General features: G+C 51.5%; 1 pseudogene; it reads right to left on the bottom strand.

Annotated features, from left to right (window-relative positions):
• Positions 1–4,482: 4,482 nt before the first annotated feature.
• On the bottom strand, positions 4,483–5,472 carry LOC101835354 (annotated as a pseudogene).
• Positions 5,473–5,706: the final 234 nt, after the last annotated feature.

The raw sequence follows: 5,706 nt of genomic DNA, 5'->3' as shown, positions 1-5,706 counted from the left end.
GTGTACATAGACACACACAGAAATAAGAATTCAGATAATGCTGGGTGGTGGTGGTGCACGCCTTTAACCCCAGCACTCAGGAGGCAGAGGCAGTCGGATCTATGTGAGTTCAAGGCCAGCCTGGTCTACAGAGCAAGTTCCTGGACAGCCTCCAAAGCCACAGAGGAACCCTGTCTCGGAAAAAAAAAAAAGGAATTCAGATAATTCTAATGACTATGCAGTCTAGAGGTCAAGCATGCCAGGCTCAGCGTTATGTGCTGGACTCGGAACAGGGTTTGCTCGAGGCCAGTGGTGGAGCAATGGCTCCCTGTCTCCTGGTGACTGGGTCAGAGAGAGGAGGCAGAGGGCATCTCAGAGACATGGGGAATGACAGGAAACAGCTGTGGTTTGGGGACAGCATGAGGTCCAGAAACTGGGTCCAAGACATCATACAAGACAAGGCTGGCCCTGGACTTGACCCTCAAGGGACTCTTCTGGACAAAGGGAAAACATTTCAGTCAGGAGCTTGAGAAAGGCTGGGAGAGACAGACAGCAAGAGAACACCCTGGGAGACCACAGTGACGGCTTCACCAGTCATAAGCAGTGACGCCTGAGGCTGGACCCTGGTCTCCATAGGCACACGCACACAGACACATGCACACACACATACACTCTCACACAAGCACACAGACACACATGTGCAGATGCACACGCACACAGACACGTGCACACACACATACTCTCACACAAGCACACAGACACACATGTGCAGATGCACACGCACACAGACACGTGCACACACACATACTCTCACACAAGCACAGACACACATGTGCACAGGCTCTCACACACACAGACACACATGTGCACATGCACACAGACACACATGTGCATACACATACACTCTCACACTCACGCACACACAATTGTAAAGCTCTAGAATAGAAAGAACAACAAAGTTAGGGGAAGGATGGGAAAGAGGGAATGGGGGTGGGGGTGGGGGCAGCTACATGGCTAAGCAGGTAAAGGTTCCTTGCCACACAGGTCTCGTGAACTAAGCTTAACTCCAGAACCAACAGTAGACGGAGAGAGAGAAAAACCCCAAACGGTGCCCTCTGACCTCCACACCTGTGCCATACTGTGTACCACGCACGTGACCACACTCACATACACGCACTAATAACAAAATAAATTGGAAAGGTCTGGTTTATTCTGACAGGCCCTGGGATCCATCCCCAGCACGCTCGACACAAACAGGTACGGCGGCACACCCGGGCAGCAGGGGCAGGAGGAACTGGGAACTGTCCGTGAGCACAAACAGGCAAACTCCGGCTTCTCCCTGTCTAGCTGCCGTGAGCACAGCCTTGTTCTGTAGAGGGAGATACCGAGGCTAAGAACTCTAACCCTGGCTGCACCTAGGACTGGAGGTCCCCTCTTCGGACTCCAAAGCCGCTGTGAGGATGGCAGCCAGCCGCAGTCACTGGGAGACAGGGTAGATTGCATTATTTATGGACCAGCAATCACTTATGCCAGCCAAAGCCCCTAATTGCAGCTCACACCACTCAAAAGGAGGAGGGTCGGGGCCCTGGTGGCTGGGTAATGAGCCCCGCTGCCCCGTGGAAACCCTTCCTGTAGCTGGCTGAGATGGATGCTGATGAGGCTTCGCTAATTACCTCAAACCTGTTCACAAGCACCCGGAGCTGGGTAAGCTAATATTCCAGAAGGGACACACCCCGCTGTGAGCTTCTAAGGAAAATGCTGGAAAAACCTACGCCTCAATCAGGGCCTGCACTCCCTCACTGCCGCCTGGCTCTTCATTGTGAGAAAGGCAGAGGCTGTCACATTTAGTTCAAGACAAATGTTGGGTGAACGGTCTTGGGGACAACAAAACCCAGGGGGCAGTAAGAGGCGAGGGCTGGCTTTGTTCTGTTGTTCTGAGGTGGGGGGTGGGGTGGTCTGATGTAGCCCGGGTGGGACTCCGGTCCACCGAGGCCAGCCCTGAGGATTCTGTATCCCCACAATCCCATTTCCCATACTGGGGATCAAGTCTGGTGTCCTAGGCTGGCATTCAACCCACAAAGCTGTATCCACAGCACCCCAGGAAGAAATAAAAGCTGAAACAGACCACACCTAACATTAAACACACAAGCCAAAGGTCCAGCGCAGTTGTTGGTAATTTGGGGTTTATTTGGTTATCAGGAAAACAAAAGATCTAGAGTTCTTTAGAGTTTCAGAAGAATGGTTTTCAGGGCGCCACACTCTTTAAGTTTATTTGAGCAAAGTCTCAGTGAGGCCCGGGTGGGGGCAGAGAGGGAGGCTAATGGGACAGGGAGGAAACGCCCCCCCCCCCCCGACTGCCTTTGTCCCTGCAGAGCAGGCAACTGTCAGAATTAACTGGATGTTTAGAAAGAGCCGGTTGAGAAGATTCTGAAGGCTCCCAATGGTTCACGTGCTTTCCGTCTGACCTAAAGCGACGGGATGGAGGAAAGGGTTTAATCTCTGCTTAAACATCCAGCATCGGAGCCGGGCGTTAGTGGCGCAGGCCTTTAATCCCAGCACTTGGGAGGCAGAGGCAGGCGGATCTCTGTGAGTTCGAGACCAGCCTGGTCTACAAGAGCTAGTTCCAGGACAGCCTCCAAAGCCACAGAGAAACCCTGTCTCGAAAAAAAAAAAAAAATCCAGCATCGGGGAAAGTGGGGGCTGCCTCCGTCCCAGGCTCTAAACAACCCAGGCCAACCTGCCCAGGGACAGTGCCGCCCACAGTGGGCTGTGCCCTCCCTCCCTCAACAGGCAAGACAACCTCTCACAAACATGCCCCCAGGCCAATCAGGGAGTGGGAATTCTTCAACGGTGACTCCCTCTTTCCAGGTGACAACAGATGCTCTCATCTGACCATTGGTCATGTGGATTAAAAGGGGGTGCGGAGGGGAGAAGGGAAGGGGCAGGCAGGTATGGTAGGCAGCACTTGCTTTTTAATCTCAGAACTCAGGAGGCAGAGACAGGCAGATCTCTGTGAATTCTCCCTAACCCCAACCTACACAGTGAGTTCCAGGCCAGCCAGAGATACACTGAGGCCCTGTCTCAATAAACAAACAAATGCACATTAAAATTCCTTCCCAGTCTTTCCCACTTCATTTTAAAGAAAAGACTCTGGGGTTTTACACTGTTACCTGTTAAATGACAGAGCCTTTTAAGGACATTTTAAGAGTTTTTTTTTCCTACAAATAGTTTTGGGTTTTTTTTTTTTTTTTTTGCGTTGGGGGTTGTAAAAGAATGTTTATCATGTTTTTTGCTTCAGTGACTTTAGGACAAATTAATTAAAAGTCCTAAACTCTGGTGCCAGACTTGTACTTCCTAAGGGTTCCTTTTGGAATGATGTTTAAGAACTCCGCAAGACCAATACTGCTGTTCAGATTCCAACCAGTGGGAATTTGAGATGTGTTCCTTCTGCTTTCAAGAATCCGGCTGCAAATGTGGAAACTTGGGGGGTTTGTCCATGCACGACTACTTTGTTACGTTTCTGACCTGTAAGTTTTTGTTGCAGATGCTGCATTTGCACCTAAGATGGGTGTCCTAGATAGTGGTGGTAAGGGACACGTGGATCAGGGTTAATGGCAGTAAAAGTAAAGCCATACAAGAGCTTGGCTTATATAATTAAAATAAGGCATACAAAAAAAAAAAAAGGAAATCGACAGTCCCCACACACAGAACAGGGCAAAGGGTAGTCCTTCAGCACGGAGAAAATGGGATTCCCTACCTCCACCACTAGCCCCGTCTGGGAAGCAACAGAACATTCTGGAATAAACAAGCATAACTCAAACTCATTCAGTTTCCCAGTGAGCTCATCTCTGTGGCGAACACCCCACCAGTCTCCACAGGAAAGCAGTGTGACTTTCTCTCCCCACAGCTCAGGGATGACCTTGAACTGCAGATTCTCCTGCCTCCACTTCCGGAGTGCCAGGGTCACATGCCTGCACCCCACACCCAGTTCACGTGGCCGCCGGGGCTCAAACTCAGGGCTGCATACGAGCTAAACAGGAACCCTATGGACTGGGCCACATCCCCAGCCCGCAGGGCGGGGCTCAGATCAGACACTGTACCCAAACTTGGCAATGCCGCAGCACACACGAAGAACCACTAAGAACCTCTGGAACCTCGGCTGACACCAGCTGTCACTGCTAACACCCTCGGTGGTGGCACTCCGTCCTTTTCCTGATTGTGATTTGGTCAACGGTCACCCCATGACCAGCGACCAAGGAGGAAGTCTAAGATTTTTTTTTCTTCTTCCTTCAAGAAGACTTTTTTTTGGTATGTTTATGCTCTAGTTTTACTCGGCTGCCGTGATAGAACACCCTGACAGAGGACCCATGGGAGGGAAAGTTTGTGTGGCTTACACTTGAAGATCACAGTCCATCTCTGAGGAAAGCCGCGGCAGGGGTTCAGGCAGTGGCACAGGGGGGCGGTGTTAGCTGGCTCGCTCAGCTAGTCTTCTTTTTTTTTAAATTAGCCTATGCAAAGCAATTTATTAACAGAAAATAATTTGAGAAGTCCTGTTCACAGACGGCGACCACGACGACCACCCTTCCTTCGGGTGCTGTCAGAGGGGATAGGGGTGACATCCTCAATCCACCCAATCTTCATCCCTGAACGAACAAGAGCTCTGAGGGCCAACTGGGCTCCAGGTCCAGGGTTCTGGTCCTGTTTCCTCCAGTAGTTCGGCGTTTGATATGCAGGGCATTGATGCCCAGCTCCTTGCACCTCTGGGCAACATCCTGGGCAGCCGACATTGCTGCATATGGAGAAGACTCATCTCTGTCAGCCTTAACCTTCATTCCACCAGCCACCCGGCAGATGGTTTCCTTGCCAGAAAGATCGGTAGCATGGACAAAGGTGTCGTTGAAGGACGCAAAAATGTGGCAGACACCAAACATTCTCTCCTCCAGCCACCTGAGGTCCAAGGCTGATGCCCTGTTCTTCCTTCTTTTCCTTCCCCTTGCCATTTCTGAACATCATCTCGAGACTTCTCCTCAGCTAGCCTTCTTACACAACCCTGCCCAGGGAATGGTGCCGCCCAGAGTGGCCTGGGTCTCCTGCATCAATTAATAACCTACACGGGCCAGTCTGATCCAGGCAATTCCTCCACCCAGCCTCAGATGGCTGGTCAAGCTAACAGTTAAAGGCAACCAGGGTAATTTGGCTGTTGGGTGTGACCTGTGCTAGCCTAGAACTCTCTTTATGAGCCAGACTGCTTCCATAATCCTCCCGCCTCACCTCCAGAGTGCTGCCGGGATCTAACAGTGTGGCCACCACACCCAACTGCTCGGCTACAAAAGGTCACCTGTGTGTGCTCCAGCTCTACCCCAGGTAAAGATGTCATTTGCTTCTTAGATGCATCCTTTGCTAAACGCCTGGTCAGCGATGACACAGACCATCTACTGTCAAACCACCGGCACCGCCGGGCGTTGGTGGCACACGCCTTTAATCCCAGCACTCGGGAGGCAGAGGCAGGCGGATCTCTGTGAGTTCGAGGCCAGGCTGGACCAACAGCCTCCAAAACAGAGAAACCCTGTCTCGAAAAACCAAAAAAAAAAAAAAAACCCCACTGGCACCAAAGGTAAGCACAACCTGACGTCACACACTCCGTTAGGAAGGTACACGGATCCGGCCCTGATGCCAGACCCTCAATGTCCATAGCCAGGTGCCCCAAGTCCCCACAACCTCCAGGGT

This window comes from Mesocricetus auratus, unplaced genomic scaffold, assembly GCF_017639785.1.
Source record: "Mesocricetus auratus isolate SY011 unplaced genomic scaffold, BCM_Maur_2.0 Super-Scaffold_100691, whole genome shotgun sequence".
Classification (NCBI taxonomy): domain Eukaryota; kingdom Metazoa; phylum Chordata; class Mammalia; order Rodentia; family Cricetidae; genus Mesocricetus; species Mesocricetus auratus.
This window is presented reverse-complemented; position numbering and strand designations above follow the sequence as displayed.